Source organism: Bombus terrestris, chromosome 10 (assembly GCF_910591885.1).
Source record: "Bombus terrestris chromosome 10, iyBomTerr1.2, whole genome shotgun sequence".
Lineage (NCBI taxonomy): Eukaryota > Metazoa > Arthropoda > Insecta > Hymenoptera > Apidae > Bombus > Bombus terrestris.
Window position 1 is genome coordinate 2646337 of NC_063278.1, and position 23443 is coordinate 2669779.

Consider the following 23443-nt stretch of genomic DNA (forward strand, 5'->3'; position numbering starts at 1 on the left):
GCACGCGCGAACTACCCGCCAACAGCGAACGAGGCTAGTTCTCGCGTGGCCTTAGCGATACGCACGAAGAGAGGACGAAGGAAAAGGCGCACGGTCGACGATCGCAAGGCGAGAAGAAAACGCGGGCGAGAAAAGGGTTCGGCGACGACCAGATAGAGCGGCGCGCCGGAAAGGTGAAAGGGGAAGAAAGAGAGGAGAAGGAAGGAGAAAGAGAGGGCCGAGGTAGCGAGTACGATTCGTCGGTGGTAGTGGCAGATAGCAGCGAGTGGCTCGGGGCACAATGAGCCTATCAGATTATATTTCTATTTTCGACACGCGGCCTATCGCGCAATCCCATCTCTCTGGCGCGGCTACCGCGACGTTCTGCCAACACACAACGCAACGCGATATACACGGAGCCGCGCGTAGCCTCGCTCGGCTACACGTACGAACGCGTGCGGGAGCGAGACAGTCGTGCAACACGAACACGAACACCGTGTTGCGAACTGTGCACGGCTCGGCTCGGCACGGAACGGAACGACGCTGTACAGCCACGCCACGCCATGCCACGCCACGCCACGCTACGCCACGCCACGCTACGCCAAGAGACGGTTCGTAGGCCCCGTCTCGCGCCGCCTCGGGCCTCTCGGCCTCTCTTTCTCTCTCCTCTCTCCGTCTCTCTTGGTTCTCTCGACGCTGATGCCGACTCTAACGCTGATGTTGCCGCTGCTGTTACCACCGATCGTCCCTGCTCCGTTGCACCTTTATCGAGCATGCCGCGAGTACACCAGCGGGCTTGCTCTCGCGCGTTTACTCGTCGCCGCGCCGCCGAGCTGCCACCGTTTTCGCCGGACGCATCATGCGCGCTCGCACCGTCCCGTTGCTCCCTTCCAAACAATAGAGGCGATCGCTACCGCGAATAAGCCGCGAAGGAACGCGCGTGCCTAACGTCGTTACTTCGGCCGATGAATTTCCACGCAGACACCGGAATACCAGCAGTCACGATGCTGCACGCGAGATACGCCCGATTGAAATACGGGAAACGACGGCAACGGGACGCGCGCGGCCAGACCGGAAAGACCCCTTTCGTGCCCTGGATCTCGCGAAAGTCGCAAAATCCAGAACGAGGAATATAGGAGCGGTGCGCCAACCGGTGGTCGAGGGGCTGTTTGGCTCGTAATCGGGCGCCAACGATCGAGCCAGCGATCGAACGAGCCATCGTCGAAAGGGAAAGGACAGAGTCGACGACCGAGATTCCACGCGTTCGGTATTTCGACGAAGAGAGAGAGAGAAAGAGAGAGAGAGAGAGGGAGAGGGTTGGAGCGGCGTTCGATGGTGGTAGCTCGCGGCTACTTCGGTCCGCTCGCAGACCCCTCCGAGAACTCTGGAGGCGAGTTGCCCGGCTTCGTTTCCTACGTTCCATGCGAGACGTCCGGATCGCGATGATGACGGCCACGCACGCGTATGCGTGAGCGCGCGTATGCGTGAACGCGTATGTACGACAGGGACAAAGGGAAGCGAGCCGAAGGTACGATCGAGCGAGACGAGCGCAACTCGAACCGCTTTCCTTCCTTCGGGCGGTGCAGCTTCTCCCGCGACGGGTACCACCGCGCTTCTCTCTTCTCTGCCGCGTCCTCCGCTCCTCTTCTTCGCGTCCCTCTTCGTCGTTTCGAGACCTCGTCCGTTTTCTCCTCTCGCTTCGATCCGCCGTGTCCCGTCGCCGTCTCTTCCTCTTCTTGCTCGCCGTGGTTCAACGAGCCCCTCGTCCACCTTCCCGTCGCTCGAACGATCCATCGACTCTTGCCAGGACGCGACGCGCTCGTAGTTATCCGACCGTCGCGGATTAAATCGCAAAGTTTCGAAAGATCTGGCATCGTGTCGAGGCAACGCGTCGGGATAGAATAGAGAGCAGAGAACGGAGAGCACGGAGAGACGAAAAGACGTCCGAGTCACGGCTCTCGCATCGTGTGCGAGTGGCGGCGAACACGGCGGCGGATACCTCGCGGAAGGCGCGAGACTCTTTCGAGGAAACGTCAAGCGAGACGTTGAAACGGCTCGGGGTGTTCCTGGTCGACGCGATGGAAGGGACTCGCGCGCGACTTGGCAGATGGTTTCCGAGCAGCGGATAGCTGTCGCGCTTCGTTGAGTGACGTCGAAAAAGGAACCAACCACCGACTGCCGCCAGTCGCCGAGAAGAAGGAAAAGCACGGCAGTTATCACGACACTTCGTCGCGACGTGTCCGTTGCTCTCGGCGGGAACGCGTGTGTGCACGCACGACACTGTAAAATTACCGCGTCAAAAACAATTACCTCACAGGCCAACAGTTCGCGGCAACCCGTCCTCCAGACAATGAAAATAACCAAAGCCGCCGAAATGTTTCGCGGCTCGGCTCGGCTCGTCTCCTCCGCTCGTTTCACCTCCTCTCCTTTTCCGCCTCGTCGACGAGTCTTTTCCAGTTGGTCCGACGCCGCGCGTTTCGTCGCGATCCGACCCCCGTACGATCTCCTCTTCGCAGTCTCTCTTTCGGAACGCGATGGTCGCGCGAGCGGCATTCGCGCCAACAAGCAACGGACCGAGTAACGAGGAAGCGCGTTAACGAATGTTAAGCGGCCAAGGGAGTACTCGCGGGACAAAATGCTGGAAAAAAGCTTGCCTTTACGGTGTATCGTGTAATTATCGGGGTGTATCGAGTGTCGGGGTGGCGCGACGCGTCGCGTCGAATATTCGCGAGCGACGCTGTGGAGCAGCCTGCTCGATAATATCAACGATGTTGGTTCGTTCGTGGGGCGGAATCGAGCGGGCCGTGGCAGCCGAACGGAACGGGGACAGGGGATACCGGTGGTGCACCGTTGTCGAGTGGAAAGGGGTCCAATCAATCAGCCGCAAATCAGTATGCACGGCACGTTCGCCTAATGCCGCCACTCTTTCATCATATTCATTTGATCGCAACCCCCTCGGCTTGTGCACGCAATCGTTAATGGCGCTGTTTAAAGATCGCTACCGATCGATGACGAAACCCGCCCCACGATTCTCGTCGTCCCTCCAGCCAAAGAACGGACGTCGTCGGTTCGGCCACCATCGTACGCACACTCCTTCGTTCTCCGTCTCGGATCTGTTTTCGACGAAAAGAAGGCCTGTGCCTCTGATCGCGAAGCGTTAAACAGATTACGGACAACAGACGTGGCTCGTTGCCAGAAGGCAAACGCGTCTTTGGCTGCGACTGGCGCGAGATCGAGATGGCAGCGGCCGGAGAACCGGGCAAATACGTAATCCGGATTACGGTGGATCCGCTTAGCTTACCGGACACTTGCGCCGTGGAACGATACGGCGCCGATACCGGTGCCCCGTTTTACCTCGCGCGTTATCCTTCCACGACTCCGACAACTTTTTAAGAGGATTTCTCTCCTAAGCCTCGATATTTTTAACGAGCGATTCTTCCGATCGACGCCCCATCGTCTGCACGAGTGGAGTGGTCGCGACCCGAAAATTTACCTCCGCGGTAATCCGTCACGCACGAAACCGTTGGCGATCGAGCGTCCGCTTAACGCCAAAGTTGCGAACCGCTGATCGCACGACGACGTAGATTTCCTGGAAAAGATAGTCGACGGCCGTCCGAGCCGGTGGTCGCACTTTGCCGACCGAGACCCGATTTCGTCTCGATCGCGACGAATCGCCGTAACGAAGCACCGGACGAGCGTACGTCGAGGCTCCGCGCGTCCACCAGAATCATCGAGGCGTAAGTCGCAGGAAGCGAATAGAAAACGAGCGAAGCGGAGGCGGAGGCCGGCGGAGCGAGGGGTAGGTCCAATTTAAGCCGAGCCCACGCCGCAAAAATGCTTCGGAAGGCTCTGGCTCGGTTCATTAAATGGAACCCAATAGCGGTTGTTTGCGTTGCCAGACAGCGAATCCGTCGCAAATTGAATGCCATATTGCATACGTTCCGCCTGCGCTTCGTATACAGTGCCGCGCGCTCTGCCGTAGCTTCGGCGATTCTCCGCCAACCACTCGCTGCTCGGCTATTACGCTTCCAATTTATAGAAAATTAACGGATTTAATATCCCGTCGAAATAAAATAGACGACCAGACGACGCGCCTATCGATGCGTACGGTATCGTCGATCGACCCGTTTGTCCGTGTCGTCGTACGACGAAACGTCGCCGCTATCCGGTTTCGAGCAACCGACGAAACAAAGGCGGACAAAGTGTCGGCAAATATTTCGCGATATTCCCTGGAAGAACGGTGGACGGATATCGCGGCGATACGGCGCACAGTTAAAACACAATTACCGGCACACCCCCGTGCATCGACCCCCGACAGACCGCGGCCGTACCGCGCTGTCAAAATAGATAACGCTCGGGGTAAGTCACCCCGAAGTTAAAACCCGTCCCTACAGCGCGCGCTATAGGTCCATTCACTTTGGGTTAACGTCGACAAAGGGTGTGCACGAGCGGTAACGAGGGGGGAGGGTGATTACGCCAGGACCATGATACGCCCCGTGTGCACGTTTTGCTACTCGTGAACCGAGTCAGGGGTTGATATTGCCGCTGTCGGGGGTGCCGGTGACGTCACGGCTGATTAACATAAACCATTTCAACGATCTCCGCCGCGATTGCTTTTCCTCGCCTTTGCCACTTCGCGCCGCGGGTACGTTCCGCCGTTTCGCAACGAACCAACGAACGATTCTTTCCAACTCGAGCGATGTCGCTGATGAATTTCGCGCGGGCTCGGCTTTTACGATATCGGGCAGACGCGGCGTCAACCCTTTTATTACGAGACCGGATGCCTATAACTATTTCGACGAGAGGAACGTTAGCGAGGCGGCGGTTGCGTTTCACCGTCGTTATTAATATATAACCACGAACAGCCAGCGCCAACACGGCTACGGGTTACGAGTTACGAGACACGAGTTGCTCCCTTATCGCGCACGACTTTTGCTAGCGTCGTTTGATCGAGCGACGCTGCGCGCAACGGCGAGAAATTTCTTGCCACGATACGAGGGCCGCGACGCTATTCTTTCCGACCTCGTCTTTCGCCACAGACCGCTCAATCCCGATTTACAGCGTCCGAGATCGTCGTTTGCGATGCACGTCGCGAATGCTTAAGCTGTATCGGGCACGCCGATTCCGGTTGTTTCGCACACGCGTTCCGTAAATCGGTTCCCACGTACCGTAAAAGCCGAATGCCGCCGTTAAACGATTCGATGCGCGATAGAGATAGACCGCAATAAGACGACCCTTTATGTCGCAGACCTTTATGCCGACCGTGCGATACGTTTCGACGGATTCGCCGATTACTCGATCGGAAGCCGGAGAACCGAGACGAGGGAGGAAAGACGAATTTCGCGAGGCGAAAGATTTCCCGGGCTCGGTGACCTCGGCATGGAAACGCGCGCGAGGTATTTCGGTATTTTCGAGGATCGACGGTTTCCTCGGGAGGAATTCGAATCGCTGGAGGTGTCGGAGCAGGCAGTCGGAGCAGGCGGTCGGACGCCAAAGCCCTTCCGAGATACTGGCGCGATCGGGAATCGTGTTACGAGGTACACGCGTACCGGCACTGTCGTATCGAGGCATCGCGGGGATCCCATGCATTCCGCGATCTTGCATTACAATTGCTAATAAACGCCCTCTCTTCGGGTCCGTTGCTCGTTCTACCGGCTCGCTCCTTCGACTTTGCCGCTTCCACCAGATCTCAGGGGGCTACGTGCCTCTGTTTCTTGCTCCTGCCTTGCCTCCCCTAGCCGCTTTCTATCTCTGTCGCTATCTCTGTCTGGTCGCGTAACCGTGAACGCGAAATCGAACAGAGTGAATCGGAGTAAATGGACGAACGGGGCTGCTCTTCGATTCGTACGCGATTCGTCGAGAGAAAACGAGAAATATGGAGGATCGGCCGGAGTGGAAAAGGGAGAGCGAGATAGCTGGACGAGCGTCCCGCGTCGGAGAGAAGGAAGGGAGAAGGAAGTGGCGTACAGCAGGACGAAACTTTGTCTCATTCGTACTTTTACATTTGAAAGCGGTAATTTATGCACGCGTCGAAGTGAAACGGAATGCAACGGAGCAACGGCGAGAGAGAGCGAGAGGAGGAAGCGCGAGGGGGCCGGAGGAGTCGGGGAAACGAAGGACGAGAAAGAGGAACAAACGTCGCTATTGTAATAGATACGTTAGCATGCAAACGCTGTCTTTTATACGTTTACCAGTGTACGGTAGTGGTGGCGATGTTTCAGGCGTGTGCTCCGGTGTTCGAGGAACCCGAGTTACCGTCGTCTCCGATCGCCGTGGACCGAGCGGACGAAAATTCGTGCTATCGGATCGGGGAGCGTCGAATCGGAGAACGAGCGAACGCCGGTATCGAACGACGACCGCCGTTACGTCCGCGACGACCACGTCGAAACGAAGGGGGTGGGAGTCAGCGTCGCGTCGTTGCGTTCCTCGCATCGTCGATGCGGCCGCAGGCCGACGCGAGGATTTTCGCGAGAACGCGCGAAACCAGCGTACGAGCAAGTTGGAAATAAATGCTCGACGAATACGTCCCTGGGGCCCCGCGAGGTAAACGTTTGGCGGCGACGCGAGGGGGGTACGGTTGTCGGTCGGACGGTGTCGAGAAGGGCTTGGGGAGGGGGGGAGGGGACGAGGTGGTCGGCACGGTAGCGACGAGGTCGGTGGCGGCGGCGGCGGCGGTGTCGGTAGCGATGTCGGTTCTCTGTGTCGGGGCGGTAGGGGCGGGGAAGGGTACAGGATCGGCTCGGTGAACGCTTAGGAGGGGAGAGGCGCGGGATCGGGACGTTCGAGGGAACGGCGTGCGGCAACGAGGGAGGGGCGGCGGTGGCAGGGGTGTAGCTACTTACCATACTCCCAGTATACCAAAGTCCCGCGGCCGACTCGCTCCGCGGCAGATAGCAGTCGCTAGCACACCACGCGCTTCTCAGCGCCGCTCGGGCAAACGGAGAAAGGCCCGGTCTCTCTCGCGAAAATGGCTGAAAATCATCGCGGCTACGGCCACGGCCGCGGCACGTGTTCCTTGGCTTCAGCGCGGGCCACCACCGCTCGGGAAAAAACGGTCGAGTTGCACACCGCGTCGGTCCTCCACCTACCAACCGTACGTACGTGTCCGTGATTTGCAGCGAGATCGACCGACCGACCGACCGACCGCCGAGCGAACGGTCGGAGGAAGCGATGCAACGAGGATGGAACGCGACCAGGACGAACCACGAGGACCCGGAGAGAAGACGGAGAGTGCCGGACGACGACCGCGATCAACGCCGGCAACGGCATAGGATCACGATCGGGGGACGCTGTTCCGCGTTTCCAGCGGTTCCGGTCACGTCGGTCACGTGGTCGCCGATCTCGCAGCCCTCCCCCTTGCCGTGAACCACCGCCGCCAGACCCCCTAAGACGGCTTTCCCACCAGGGAGGGGGAGTATCATAGGTGACCGGGTGGGGGCGGCGGATCGGCCGACAACGGAGGAACGGGGACGAAAGGAGAGGAACGGCCCAAGGGGTGGGAGAAAACGAGAGAGCGAGACGGACGCTTGGTGAACGTCGGAGCGCGACGAAGAAGACAAAGAGGAAAGACGGACGTGAACGATGGGAGAGACAGCCTCGATCGCGACCACGTGGGGTAAGTCGACGATGAGAACAAACGTACTTTCGCTTTTTCGTAGTTTGTCTTTGCCGGAATCGCGATACGTGGTACCATTTACGTATACGATACGTAGTAGTATCTGGTATTTGCCCCGATATTTGCCTCGATGTTTGCCCCGATATTTACCCCGATATTTGCGCCGAAAGAGGCGCGCACAGGCAAATGAATTCGTTCTGTCAATTATCACCGGACATTTCCAAACTGGACGCGTGCGGAATGTTTGGCGAGAAAATCGGAACGGTCGGACGAACGACCAGTCTCTCACGGATCGAGAGAGAACGAACGAGAGATCGAAGCAGCGATACGTCGCAACCACCGTCACGGGCGTCGTTGTTTCTCTTCGAACTGTTCGGTTGGCATCTATACTTGGCACGCGGGGTAATTGGTCGTACCTCGCGTTCGACAACGTGCTTGGTCGCGCCAACGATCGTTGCTCGTTCCAACGGGCCAATTTTTCGTCTCGGCGCCACGTGCTGTCCGACCACGTGCTCTCTCCTTCCAGTTTCCTTCGCTCTTCTCTTCTCTATCATCGGCCAACGAGACAACGATGATCCTCTGCAGGGAAAGATTCGTACGCGTTCGTTGCGCGCAACGGTAGTCGTCGCTACTTTTTTTCAAGCGATCGAACAGCATGGCGATCGATCGACCCTGGCACACGTGCGACTCGAAAGCGATTTTAACGCAAAACCAATCGACGACATCCAGGCCGACAGTGGAGGGTGGGCCGCTATAACTTTATCCTCGCTTAATCGCCTTTTCGATAGGTACGAGCCGATCCCTTTGTTCAGACAATATCTCCACCCTGTCCCCGCTAATGTATGCACCGTGCCGGCCTCTCTTCTCGCTCCCCCCGGGGCTTTCGTTCCTCGCGCGATGACTCCGGGGCTTCTAACTCGGTACTCGCTACCCCGCGCGAAACCCAGCCGAGGCTAGGGAGACCCCGTGGCACTCGTTCGCTTTTATTGAATTTTGGGACCGTTCCAGTTGCGAGCGAGAAGCACAAAGAAGGAGAGAGCGAGAGAAAAGAACGTATCCGGACACGCGCATAGAGCGAGCGAGAGGCAAGGAGGGGTTCGGTGGGCGGAGAGCTAGCCGGAATTAATTCTCAGCCCGGTGCATTGCTTTTTACGATATAACTGCGGTTTGTTAGTCGTTATTCACGGACCGAATTCAATTTCCCGTCTAACGCGGGATAGAAATAGCGCGGTAACGAATTTCTTCTTTCGATCGTCCGAGAGGGATCGTCGTCGTCGTCGTCGTCGTCGCCGCCGCCTGAGAGAGACGTTCCCATTTTTTATAAACACGCAAAACAGTTTGAAAATACGCGCCACGTGCAAACGTGCCTGTTCTTAATCGAGCGGTAGCGGTCTGCCGCGAGACGGTCCCCGACCGTCTCGTATACACCGGGTGAACATACATCCGGGTGAGTATTATCTTTCCGGCAGGGAGATTAAAGCAGGCGTGTCGGTGGTATACGATGCCGCAAACTCGACGCAACTCGTCGAGAGAAACCGGGAGGGTCGTCGAAAGGCGACGAGAGGCAGAAGGAAGGACGAAGACGGTCGGGAAGAAAGAGGGTGGCGGATCGTTGAGGGAAAGAGAAGAAGCGAGGACAGTCGGGTTGACAGGACACAATATTGCAATAACTTCAATTACGCCGACACGACGGATCACCGTGGGGTGAACGGATCTGCGGACCCTCGCGCCGACGCGCCCCGTCCCACCCCCTCGTCGTCCCATCCCATTCTCTCGTTTCATCCATTTGTATAGACGGAGTAACACAGACGTCGCGGTCGAATTGGCTGTCGGATACGAAATGGGGCTACCTTTAAACAAGTGCTTCTTAATAAACCATTGACGCGCGAAACCACCCTCGAAAATATGCCCCTTGGCGGTCTCGCGCCGACATCGGGCCACCCTTCTGCGGGGCTCGTCGTCGAGGGACGACGTCTAGTCACCGTTACTTCGTTAAACTCGAAAAGCCAGCCGGTTCTTGCGTCGACCGACCAACTTAACGAAGCGTTACGCCGTTTTTATTTCGAGGAAAATTTGGACGCCAGCCAAACGCGAATAAACTTCGCGCCTTGTTTCCGTTCGACCGACTCTCATCCCCGACTCTCTTCCGGCCAAGAACCAACCGGTGAAACACGCTTTCCGTCGGTTTGCCCGCCGTTAATACGTCAAATTATTATTCCCGATGAATTTGCATAGAATCTTTGGCCGCGTGAGCGACGGAACGCGATTTCTTGACTCGGAGAAGCGCGCGAAGCGTGAAACGGACGATGACTTATCGACCGCGCGCGCAGGCGAGTTTCAACGCTGGAAAAATCGCGCAGACCGTTTTGCCCCGCGGGCTAGGGCATTTCACTGGGGTGGCCGGGCACCCCTCTTTGCTCGCGTCCCACTCGAAATTTCGCTCTGCTAGCGCTTTTTTTTTTAACATTTATTTGACAGCTGTCGTCCGCAATGCGTGCTCGTTTACGTAGCGCGACCGCTCTCGTCTTTTGGCGGAACCGCGCGTCACGACACGAACGAGTCAGACGAGAAACGAAAGGGCGATCTGAGACGAGCGGAGATTTATCGTCCTCGTCGCGATCGTCCCCTGTATTCCGTTCGTTATCGCGTGACTCGCGCCTATTTTTTCCTCTCCGAATCGCTTTTCCCCGCGTTCGAAGTGATTTCACGATACTCGCACGGTTTGCCAATGTAAACAGCGTGCGGAACAAGGGAGAAACGATTTTCGTGTACTCGTTCGTTTTATTAAACGCGGCATCTTGTACGCGCCGTAGTAGACGTAGTTTCGAAAGCGGAAGAATCGCAACGGCGTCCGACGTTCGTTCGTACCGTCACGACGCAACGAAGAAGCGCGTTTCGCGGATTCGTAGTCGCTTTCCAACGAGTACCTCCGCTTCGTCTCCCTCGAACAGATCCGCGTAGATCGGCCGCTTTTCGATCATCGGTTCGGTTCGTCGATAGCGAATACCGCTAACACGCGTTTCCTGGAAGTTTCGCCACGCTTGTAGCTTATCAGTGGTGGCGCGATAAAACTCGTGGCGAGATCAGCGATCGCGGAAGCGCGATTTGTAAAGTATTCGCGAGCCGTTCAACTGTCACGTAAGGGAATCGCGAGGGTGAGCTCGTCACGCGAGCGAAACGAATCGACGATAATCGTCGAGCCTCGGTTAATTGTTCCGCGAGGCACGTCGCTGAGTGCGTGGGCGTAATGTTTCGCTTTCTCCGTAATCGCGAGGCGCGCGCCTGTGTCGCTCGATCGGAGCGAACCAACACGCGAAAAATTACCGGGAAATTATATCGTGGCACGACACTTTTCTCCCTTTGTTATCCGCCGCATCGCAACGCTTCGTACGTTCATTCCCGTTAAGGTAACGATTAACCGCCGGATTTTTCTCACGGTTGGAATTTTCTCGCCGGAAACGAATCCGGCGAGCTCGGACCGCGAAGCTCGATTTCGTAGGAGAGGAAAAACGTCGGAGAGCCGAGCGGCGTGGATTCCGCGGCGAGAGTTCCTTCGCTCGAGTTTCGCTTCGGAGGCGAGGTAAAAAAAAAGTGAAAACCGTATGGATAGGAGGCGGGTGCGGAGAAGGGGGCGACCGAGCCTGAGAACTTCGTCAATTAGAGGGAACAACAATTAGTCGACGCGACGTAGACGCGATCGGAGGCGACGGAGGCGGCTCGTTCGAGCCGATACGTAGGTAATAAGCAATAACGGATCGTAGAGCGGCCTGTCGGCCGCGCGGGCTTCTTCGGCGCGGCGAGCCTGTCGGCTCGTTTAATCGCGCGCGTTCGCACGACGACGCGAACGTTTAGCGCGTCGTGCCGCGCGTCGCCCGACGTTGCGCAACATTTTTTCGCTCGTCTCGGGGACGGCATAAATCACGTCGGTTAGAGAAATAATAACCGGCGTAGCGTAACGAGCGCCGGCGGTGACGAGTGACGAAACAGCCCGGTGTCACGATGTCGTCGATTTCTCGACGTTCAATTAGGGACAGAGTCGGCGAGCCGCGGCCAGACCGCCGCTTTTCTTCATTTTCCTTGGGAATTAACGTCGCCGCCACTTTCTTTCTTTCGGTGGCGCGGTGCTGCGGCCGCCGCGACGACTTCGTAATAAGCTTTCGTTTCGCCGGTAAATTTGCAATTCAATCCGACGGGGGTAGCGAGCAACTTCTTCTCGCGCGCGGCTACCGCGGTGTGTGACGCGCCAACGACGTCTCATCTCGGGATCGGAGCGATCCGCGCGGCCCTGCCGAGCTTCTCAATTATCGGCGCTGCGAGGTCGCGCGACGACTGGAATATCGGCCACGTTTCCTGTACGCGGAACATCGACTCCGACCGAGAAAAATCGGCGAGAATGTCGGTGATGAGCGCGTCGGCTACTTTCCCGCGGCAAGACGGTCGTTTCGCGTCTGGTCGCCGTTCCCGTTGCCGTTCTCGTTCGCGTTCCCTCGACCACGGTACACCGACGAGGATTCCTTCGATCAGTCAGCGCGGGACACTGGACTCTCGGGCGAAGAAAAACCTGACTTCCAGGCTTGCTCTCGCGTACGTGAGTTACGTGACGCCCGATCGACCGTCGATTTATCGCGATCGTAGGACACGCGCACCGGCAACCGGATGCGAGATTCGTTCCTGCCGATCCATTCGACGGAGCCCGACGTGACGTGACGTGACGTGACGTGACGCGACGTGACGCGACGTGACGCCGCATCGCGCCGTACGCACCGCTGCGACCGAGCGTTTGCCCGCTTTCTTCTCGCCAAGTTTTCTCGCGGCCTGCGATCGACACCGAACGATCGATCGGCCGCGATAACGCGTAGCGCGGACGACGCCAAGTACATACTAATGGTTTTTGCGATCCAGGGCCGTGTATATCGCCTAGCTGGATCGGTCGCGATAAACCGCGATAAACCGCGAATAAGATAACGACGATAAGAAATCGTCGGTTAGCGCGACGCGAGACGAACGGAAAGCGCGGAGAGGAGCGCTCGAAGACTCGGCGACCGGCGAACTAGTCGCACGAGATTCGCCCGTGAATCGATTCCCGTGAATTTTCTACATTGTCGGTGAAACTCGTCCCTCGTCTGGTTTGCGAGCCGGCGGTAAAGACAGCGCGCGGTTCGCAGGCCCGGTCTTGGCCCCGGGGCTGTGGATGGAAGCTCGAAAGGCGACCGTTCCGAAGTCGTATCGCGAAAAGGAGAGGCACGCCGGCAATTTTCGGGACGGTCGCGAAATAATGATGATCTTTATCCCTAATGAAATTAGTCCTGCTGCTCCGGACCGCAGGAATAGACATCGTACCGTGAAATTACCGTAATAGGCGGCGAGCCCGTAGATCTCCGCTACACGGACCCGAGCCGAGCATCTCTTCTTCTCGTCGGCTTCTCCAAACCTGTGCAACGTTTCTCGTGTATTTTGCGTCGATTTCGCGTCGCGTCGCCTCGCCTCGCCTCGCCTCCCCTCGACCCAATCCTCCCGGAGCTAACGCGGAACGATCCTGCAGCCTATTTCACCAGAACGCCTAAATATAGTTCTCTTTTTTACCGGAATTTAAAATTACGGTCGTAAAGAAGCCGAGGGTAAATTAGAAGATTCAACCCTCCGGGGGTGTTTCTATTCTCCTGGAAACTCCCGTATCGGTAGAACGGTGCCGGGTAGCGTCGGCCCGGCGAGTGGCGAATGCCGAGCGAGCGACGAACGGATGGTAGCGGGCCCCCTTCTGCGAAATCTCCAACGACAGTTGCCCGCTCGCAAGTGCCTGCTACTCGGAAAGATTTTCTTGCACCTGCCCCGGCACAGCCTGTCGAAGCCCATTACCGATCGATCTGCCAGCGAGCACGTCGACGTCCCGCGGTTTCGTCCGAAGCGTTGGCCGCGCGGCAAGCGCCGCGCCATCCTCAGGACCCGCAGCCCCACGAGCTCTTTCTGACGGAAACAATTGCTGCCGCGGGGCATCATTTACATCATAAGCAATCATAATGATCGAATTTTCGGCGAACGACGATGATCCAACGAGTGGAACGAGGGGAGCCAATTCAGAAGTGGGTACCCACTTACGAACCGTACGAACTATGCTCGCGAACAGACAAAGAGAGCGACAGATCGAAAAAGAGAGAGAGAGAGTGTGAGCCACTCTTCTGACCCTCCCCCATCTCTTTCGACTTTGTAGCTTCGGGCTATCCGCTCTCGTTCCTACGAACTGCCACCCGAAAAATCTCCCGCCCAGCCCGCTGTCGTTTTCAGGAAATATCGTTTCGACTTTTGCGCGTCGAACGCGCGTCGACCTCGGTAGTAGCTTTCGCGGCGAACTAATTACGCGTGTCGCGCCACACTCGAGTCTCGCTTCGAATCGAACGAATATGAAATTTCCGAAGAGGGTTCGAAGAGCGTAACGGGTATGGGTTACCGCGCTATTTTCCACTCGGAGTTTTACCAAAGACGACTGGAGAGGTCTGTTTTGGGCTTTGGTAGCGCTCTTCCTCCCTCTCTCTCTCCCTCTCTCTCTTTGTCTCTCCGTACGTACGACTGGACCCATCAGTATGCGGGCCACGAAACGTGGTCGAAGCCTCTCGCCCCTCGTCGTCCTCCTCCACCGATTCTCCTTCTTCGTCGTTCGAAGCTCGCCTCTCTCTTCCCTCGCACGGTGCCCTTCTCTCCCTCGTCTCGCCTTCTTTCTCACTCGCCGCTTCTCGCCATACCTCCTTGTCCCTCGGAAAGCGAAACGTAGGCTGTTTCGAAGAGAGTGTTTCCAGCGTAATACCGAAACGGTATTGATTGCAGGCTGCCTAGTTTAGCTCCACCGAAGCTATCGCGATAAGCTGTCGCCTATTTTCGTCGGTTGTCCTACGTCGATCCACGTAGATCGACGTAGCGAAGAAACGGTCAAACGGTGAGCGTTCGGTCGCGATCGGCTCGCGGTTTCTTCGGGTCGAAGGGGCAAAGAGGAGGGAGGGAGGGAGGGTGAGATAGGGTGATCGATTCCGCGAGAAAATCTCTATTCGGTGGACCGTGACGGATAGCGGAAATCGTGGCTGTCGCCTCGAAGCGAAATTGGCTGTAGGACCCTGCTAAAGGGTAGTAACGACGTAACAATGACCTCGGTGAGGGTAGTCGTCGTCGATGACTCGAAGGACTGTGGGAACGGCAGTTCCATCTCCGGAAGATGGGGTTGCCGTATCGTACCGTGGCAGATAATTAGACCGGTAATCGGGCGAACGGTCTGAGCTTCCAAGTATTACCGTTCTCTGCGATTTAATATAGAGCGACGGTCTGCGAGTTCTCCGATTCCCTTAACGACAGTCCCTCGTTCTACCCGAGATCTTATCGCTCGTATCTTCGTCGTTGACCTCGACTACTTCCAACTACATGGCGACCGTCCATCTCGCAAATCCACCCCCAAATCTCTTTTCTCGCTGTAGTTTTAACCGACGACGACGACGACGACGACGACGACGACGACGATGACGACGCGACGGGACGCGGTTCGACGAGCGATCTCTCGAGAACGCGGCACGACGATTTTCACGGATTCCCACGAAAGCGAGAAAGTCAAAGGGACTGCGGGATTTTTGTCGTGCGTTTGGCGGCATAACGAGGCCGGGGATCGATTGCCCTCGACATTAGCATCACAATGCCGGACACCCCCCTGCGCTATGCCACTGTACGTATAACGTGGCTGATAGACGGCTGGAATTTGGGAAGAAAACCGGGGGAAAAGGAAGGCGAGACACGGTTAGAGAAGACGGTGAAGCGGCGCAGGGGGAGAGAGCGACGTCGCACCAGCGGGCTTATTAGTCAGCAATGTGATCTATTTGCCCTGTACCGGCATAAAGAACCTACGCGTTATTGTGCCACTATGTTACGAAGAAGGGCGTTATTGCCCAATAGGGACCTCCAGTTAGGTCGCGCACCAGCAACCCGTGGCGACGTATGGCGTACGGTTATGGATATCGCTCGTTCTTTCGCCTCCCCCTTTTCTTCCTTTCCATCAACGACCCCCCGCAAGCATCTGCTAATACGCCGGTAATTTTTTCTCCATTCCGGATATCGCTTTATTATTTCCTGCCGCCTCGGCGTTACCATTGCCGGCGAATTCCACGCGTGGCCGTAATCGTGGGAAGGGAAGTGGATAAAATTCCGCAAGAACGAGAAAGCTCGCGGGGGCACCGAGCGTTTTTCGTCGACGGCGCGTGTTCGTCCGACGCTTCGTCGATCGCGCGTCACAATTTTGAAAGCGAAAATCGCGGCCGTGGGATCGGAGAAAGCCGCGCGCGCGACTAAAAACGTCTCGACGAACGAACACGATCGCTCGGCCTCGCAGCACCGGCCGCAGCGCCGATGGGACGCGGGCTCCGCTTTTTCGTGTTCCGAATTTTAAAACGCGTCTCGATGGAACAAAGGTGACGATATCGATGCGCGCTCGGCCACCTTACGCATCGAACGGTTCCGTAGTCGGTAGCCGCGTATAAGTACGCACCTATCTGAAATCTACGAGCCTCGCGAGCACTCGGGGGCGAACCGAGTCGGAGGAAGGGTCTGCCATATCTGGAGGAGGCCGTCATTCCTAACGTACACGGTGTCTCGAAACCACATCGCGCCTATTCTCCGCAGCAGCGAGAAAAAAGCCATCGGCGCGGCTAAAAACTCGTCGTCCTGCCGACGAGGCTTCATAATTGCCGGATAACGAGCTCCTCGAAGATTAAATAACGGCCGACCTGCTGCGTCCGGGAATAACACCTCGCGATCGAGCCGCGCGAAAAAACGAACCGACAACGAACTCTAAGAACTTTATAATTCGCGAAGTAAGGCGGGTTCGTAACGAGGCCGGTATCGCGCTGCGTCGCGTTCCCTCCGTCGTCTCGCGGGACATTCCTCTCCGAGACGAAGACCACGGGACTATGTTTTGCGATACGACCGGCCAACGATGTCGAGTTTTCCAGAACGCGTAGCCGAGGCACGAGAATCGTCGAACCGGTATCGCTCGCGATCTAGAGAATTCTAGCGCGGCTAATTTCTTTATCGTCCGTCGTCGCTGCGTTTCTTGCGTTCGCCGGATCGAAACGAGAAAGAAAGTTTCGCAGACACTGGGTAGATGAACGGCGTTGCTGACAGGACGATGCCACGGCCTCCATCCGCGACACTCCGTATTCCATTGTCGGTTTTGGTCGGTCGGTCGGTCGGTCGCTCGGTAGAGCCATTGTTTAGCATCCCGCGGATCATGCCTCGTCTGACTCATGCGATCGGCTTCCGTCCGCACGCGCGACCCAATCGAACCGTCACTGTCGCTCGCTCGTTTTGGCTCGTTGCTCGCGGCTTCGTTCTCGCTAGCAGCAATGGCGTCATCGTCGCGAAACCAAGTCTTGCCGCGTACACCGTTTCCTACCATCGATCGCGCGCTTTCGTAACGCCCGATTCCTGGAAACGGATGACTCGTTCGGTCGATTTCATCATTTTCGTCGTCGAATGGTCGATCTCTCGGAAGCCGAAGCGGAGGCCGCGTTCCGATCCAAGCCACCGGTGCTTTCGAATCTCTCGACCACGCTCGCCGCGCGATTCGGTTCCATCGACGGAACGAAAGTTCGAAGATGAGAAATCGTAGGAAAAAGGGCGCGGCGTGGCGAAGCCAGACGGTACAGCGTGCTCGCGAAGCAGCGAAACGCTTTCGGAAAATCCATAGCGTCAAGGAATATACAGGGTTCCAGCGTGGCGGAACACAATGGCGCGTTGTTAGAAAGGCGGTAGGGCGATAAGAGAGAGGAAGAAGGAGGCCAACTATGGGCGGAGAGGAGAGGAGAGGAGTGGAGAGAGAGAGAGAGAGAGAGAGAGAGAAAGGCAGAGAGCTTGCGGCGTCGGTCCTTGCCCCGAGTACGTGCTTCGAGTGACAAAGCTTCTAGCATGAGACCGACCGACCGACCGACCGTACGAACGCCAGAACGATACGGCGCATCAAGGTCCTCGACGATCGATAGACACGCTCGACTAAAATCTAGACGCTCCTCTCGCGTATTCCTCTTCTTCCGTCGGACCTCTTTCTTCGTTTTCTCCGCAAAGTTTCCCCGGTTCGCCGTTGCAACGTCGTTCGCCGTTCGAGAACGGCAGAAAATGAAACTTCTCGTCTGGACATAGGCCAGAGGAGCGTGGAGCGTGAAGATTCGAGCGGGCGTGGAAACGCCGGTCGGATATCGCGACGCGACGTAATGCGACGCGATCGTTTCGTCTTCGTTCGTAGACGACTCGCGGCTCGCGAAACCGCACGAGTTTGCTCGTGTTTGGTCCGTGACGAAAACACGGTTGGTCGTGAGTTGGAACGGCGAGGCACGATATTTTGACGTTTTCTCGGCTATGCCGGTGTTGGCGATCGAACGCGAAACGCCGTTCGATGTCCGATGGCGCGTAGCGACGGATTACGTTGAATCGAGACGGGAGCCGCGTTGCTACGTACGTAGGTGTCAGCAGATCCGTATCACGGCCCCATCGTGGCCGCTCTCGGCAGCGTGAAACGAAATTTGACAGATCGGCCCCACACACGCGTGCCCCTCTCTCCTCTCGTTCCTCGTCGCCACCCTTCTTCTTCCACTCCTGCTGCTGCTGGCTCCCTTCGACGTTTCGAGCGCGAACGAACGCCGTTTCCTCGATTTCACGAGCTCTCTCGCTGCAAAATGGCGTTTCTCGCACCTCCAGGGTGCCCCACGGGCATCCAACGCCTCCTCCCGCTTTCGCGAATGCTCTGCCCCCACCCCAGCCCTTTTGGCTGGCTCGTGGGGCCGTACACCCTATTTTATACAATTCTCTTTTATCTGCCACTTCCCTGCCGCCGGTTACGCTCCCTCGGGGCGCAGTTCAAGCGGGCCTCCTTAGTTCCAAGCCGACACCTTTTTACAAATACATCACACGACCTTCTGCCCTAGCCATCCCGTGCCCTCTCAACTTTCTCTTTCTCTTTCGCTTCTCTCTTCCCGTCCGAGTTTCGTACGCATAGTCGGTAGGTGACGCATTTGCTCGAGTATGTGTATAAAACGCTGCGGGACATTAGGCGCTTCGCGGATATTCGCTCGTCGCTTGAAAGAGCTGCGCGATAGTTCAACGCGTGAACGCGTGTCTCGTCTTGTCCGAGTTACACGGTGTGTCGACGTGGCCGCGTCGAATTCAGGGCGCGAACCCCGTGCAGGGAACGTTGGCCCCCGTGTCGATGTCCATCGGCAACGAAACGAACTCGATGCGATTACGTTACTCCGTAACGAGTTTTTTCTCGCCTGGAACCTGGCACCCTTCGTAATCTGCCATCAAAGCGCGGCAAGTTCGCCGTGACGATCTTGATCGCGACACCCTCTGGACCGGCGGTCGACGCAGACATTCGATCGAGCGACAGCTGCCCCGCATCGAAAACCAAATTATACGCTCAAAGGATCCAAGATCTCTATTTAGATTTCTATCTGTGGCTGGTGATGCAACGCAGCGACAACGTCACCGTCGTCTCTGCCAGCTCCGACCGAAGCAGTCACGAACGATTCTCCGTAACGGTTCGTGCGAACGCGTCGCGGCGTTCGATTTCCTCGCCGGTTTTAATCGCGTTTCGTTCGCAGCGTCCAACAGCCTCGATAGCATCTAACGCGGCCGTCCCTCGCACGTTCTTGTTTGTCGAGCCGATTTAGCGGCCCCTAACGGTCCTTCGAACGACCGAGGAAATGGAGAAAAGGCCGGGAAAGAGAAAAGGGTGGCCGTCGCGTTGGTGTCGTCCAAGATCAAGGTCGTACGACGGTCACGAAAGATCGTAAAATAGCGAAAGTCGTTGGAGCATATTCTTTTTTCCCGTCACCTTGGATTATCGACGAACGCGCAAAGTAGGATTTAAGTGGGAGAGCAGGAGGGCACGAAACGTGGAAACATAAAATTGAAAAGTTTGCGGTACGTCGGTTTATGGACGTTTTAGATCGTAGTAAAGCGGAGCGTCGCTTCTTCCGCGAATCGTTATACTTTTCTCGCTGCAGTTCACGGATTCCGTTGGCAAAGTTTTTCCCTCTGCGAGGCCGTTATCGGCCGCGTTCGTCCTTCCGACCATTCATCCCGCGCCGTTTCCACTTTCCGTCCCGTCCCGTGTCCAACTCGCGGTTCCACTCGACGATCGTTCGTCCTGTTTTGCCTGGCGTTCGACCGGAACTATCCCCCCCCCCACGCTTCCCTATCTCGATCAAATCGTCCGGTCTCCGCGAAGAACGGTAATTAGGCGAGGACAGGGAATGCCGTTGGATAGAGAGGTTCGCGAAGGGACCTTATGAAAGAAGTTGTTCGACATTCCAAGCTCATTGAACGGCCGCATTCCAAGCCTGGATCCCCACGGAACGGTTAATTATCCGTAGATTTTTGGCCAGAGGTCCGCATGCCGCCCGCCCCCTCCCCCGATAGAGCGATATATTGGGAAGGGTTGCGTGGAGAGGAAGAGCGAGCACAGGCCTAAGGGGTTAGCGATGAACTTGGACTCGCTAATGAAGCCCGTTCCCTCTCCGTCTGAACGAGTCATCGCCTCCGTTTCGGCTATATTTTATTGCGCGGCCGGCTTGCTTTATTATCGCCGTGGTCTTTCCTTTCTCCCCCGGTTGCCAGTCGGCTTGCTTCTCCGCGCTTTCAACGACTCCACCCCCCCCCCCCGAGAGCGTTAGGCGTTTCTGGCTAGATCAACCCTTCCTCACGCCCGACAACCACGATTCCGACCCTCGGAGAAAACAGTGACGCTCAACGAGCCGTTCCATCGCGCACGAATTCGCGCGAAACAAAAGGGTTGGACGAGATGTCTATCACGGGCATCGAAAGCGGAATCGCGATGAACCGCACCGTGCAGCGATCGCTCGTTCACCCTTCGTTCGACAACCTCGTTCTCGCGTAGTAGCGTTTCGACGCGACGCCGCAACTTTCCTCCACTCGTCTTCATCCGTCTACGCGTTAAAAAAGCTCTTCTCGAGTCTCGTCGACCTTTGGCGATTTCCCTAGCTGTGGAAATATCGCGTGGCCGTTCGCCGTCTCCGGGTTCGTCGCGCCACCTTCTTCCAGCTATCGGGCCATCGGAGAGACATGAGAACCGGTGGCTTTTAACGCGACCAGCTTAAAACTATAATGCGCCCTAATCCGGCAATATCTCATGCTGTCTTGCGGGATTCGCAGACGCGCGATCGTTCCTATTTAGCGGATCCTACGTACGTACATCGCGGGGCCCGCGCGTCGATGGATCGTTGACCCTTTCTTTTCGCGGACGTCCGATCGTCACTCGGGGACGACGAAGGGGGAAATTCGGGAAAACTCGTTGGACGAGGGAAAAGGGGACGAGGAGACTCTCCGTTGCTAAACCGGTCGTTGATCCGACACGTACCGTGCGATAGGTAATGAAAATCGCGAGATTGGTACCGCAGGGGGGCGAGAGCGAGGAGGGAAGTTGCGGGCAACCGAGTGGTCGGAGGAAGAGCGTCTTAGCGGCGCATCGGCATCTGTTCGCGAAGGAATTACGAGGTAACTTTGTCTCCGAAGATAGCGGGACGGTTGCTCTGGAACTGAGTGCTATCTCGGGATCGGAGCACGAGGCGAAGACGCGCGATGTAGCGAGTGGCGAGGATATAGTGGGAACCTTCGGATGGAGGTTAGCACCGGTGGAGAGGGTGCGAGCTGGTGAGTGTGCATGATGGGTGAGGCTCCTCGGAGGCTTGAGTTTCCATTGGGGTTGGTTCTTGCGATATAAGCTCTCGCAGCCACAGAACCACCAGCCAGCCGTCCCCCGAAAGCCCCTCTAACCACCTCGAAAGCCCGGCATCTCTCGCTGTTCCACCACGCAGCTCGCCCGCAGACCCCTACGAGACATACAGCATACCCACTATCACCCACAGATAGCGGTGGTTCGGGTCGTCTCTCGGTGTGCTACGGGGTGTCGCGAGCCTCATACATATTCAGCGGATGCATCACCCTCTACCCGCTAGAAACCCACCCCGCCCCGACCACCGCGACCTCCATCTACCACCACCGGTCATCTATTGACCCGACATCCCCCAGGGCCTTTCTCCGTCCACCGATGGACCAAAGTTTCCCCGGAACCTCGCTAAACTCGAATTACAGACCAGTTTTCGAGACCGATTGATGTTTAGGCGTTTTATCAAAACCGAGAAGCAGCGCTGCCGCGAGAGCGGCAGCGCGATCGCGTCCTCCCTCTCTCGATGCGAACTCGAGCTGTCGCGAGGATCCGCGACGCCTCGTTTATTCGATCGACGCGGCGCGCGATCTCTTCTTTTCGGTAGCGCGGTTAACGGACTGCGCGCCACTCGATATCCGGCGAATAAATTCGTCGCGGATCCGCGGTGACGCGAGCGAGAGAAACGGAGCGGCGACGATCCGCCGGACTCGCTAAAAACCGTATCGACGCGATCGGTCAAAGACGATAACCGGGCGACGTTTATGCAACGGAGACGATGCAGAATTCATGCGTCTCGAATTTATCTTCCGCCAGCGATAAATATTCTAGCAGGCGTTCGCCTAAGTGGATCGGTGGGGAAGCGAGGTAACGAGAGGCGTCGATCGGTCGAACGCTCGGCGCACAACGTTCCACGGCTTTCGTCGCGGCCTGTCGATGGGCAGCGACGCTAGGAAGCGCGCGGTTCGCTTCGCTGACATCCGACGCGACAGAACGGTTATTTACATAATAATCCGAGCTGCGGGAATAACACGTAATTGATATAAATATGCCGGGCGATGACGGCACCGACAGACGTACGGCAGACTGTGCCCGCTGGCCAGCCTATGGTATCCATGGACTGGCTGCGCATAATTTAGCATAAATAATAAATAATATTGTGAACACGTGCTGCGTTAACGCGCGTGCGTCATTAATACTCTCCCGCTGTATACGTACACTTGGACGCGTATTCCACACCGCACGAACCGATCTCGCTTCTTCGATCCGGTTATCCCTGCGTTTCTTAAACTTTGTGGCGCGCTTTTCACGCGCGTCGATCTAAACCGCGTCGCGTTTATCGTTTTCCGTCGCTCCATTTCCCGACGCGATCGCGTAATCTCCGCCGACCTATCGGACGACCGTCGCACGCACGCTCCCAACGGCTATCGCAGCACGCGTATCCCGATCTCGTTAAATCGTCCGGTGAATCGCATTCCTCCGGTGCTTATTGCCTGTTCCCGGTAATAATTAACCCGGTTCCACGATTCGCGTCGGAAGAAGCGTAGCAGGAACGCGCGTGGTTGCGTGTGTGTGCGCGCAGCCGCCAATACCTGGCAGATAGGACGCGGATCCGATGAATCGGCGCTGCCGTTTCGGGGAACGGGGAACAGCTCCGGCTACCACATCCCGACAACATCTTAATTCGCGATAAAGGGTATTAGGGCTGGAAACGGACACCGGGCTAGCCGCGGCTCGGCACGGCGCCGCCGACCCCGCAACTGGAACTGGAACTCCGACTCGTCTCGGATACGAACGAGACACGCAGGCCTCTCTCGTTCCACGTATCCACGGGGACGCGACAAGATTAGCATCGCTATTCGGTTACACGCGAGAGAGACACGCGGCTCCACGGCTACCGTGCGTCGCTCCTCGTGCACACGTTCTCGCCGACACGGCGATAGACCGAGGGAACGGTGTCTCGGAGATTCGCAGCCTCGATCAATAAAATCTCGCAGGCAACTCTCTCTCTCTCTCTCTCTCTCTCTTCGTCTCTCTGCCAGAGTATCGAAATATCGCGACCGCGGTCCAACTCGATGGCGGGAAAGGAGAGAAAAAAACGGACGCGATTCGGAGAAAAATTTATCGCAACGTCGCATGGGTGG

General features: G+C 57.0%; 1 protein-coding gene and 1 long non-coding RNA gene across 2 annotated transcripts in view; one reads left to right on the forward strand and one right to left on the reverse strand.

The window, feature by feature from the left end:
* Positions 1–273: 273 nt before the first annotated feature.
* Positions 274–10612, reverse strand: LOC125385738. The gene is made up of 3 exons (XR_007225315.1): positions 10602–10612; positions 3983–3984; positions 274–560 (listed from the first exon to the last, which is right to left on the reverse strand). It is a non-coding gene; the product is annotated as an uncharacterized LOC125385738 (long non-coding RNA).
* Positions 4009–23443, forward strand: part of LOC105666158 — a 112628-nt gene continuing 93193 nt past the window's right edge. Inside the window, exon 1 of the transcript XR_007225310.1 lies at positions 4009–7594. The gene's annotated coding sequence lies outside the window, so the exon portion shown is untranslated. The remainder of the gene's footprint in view (positions 7595–23443) is intronic.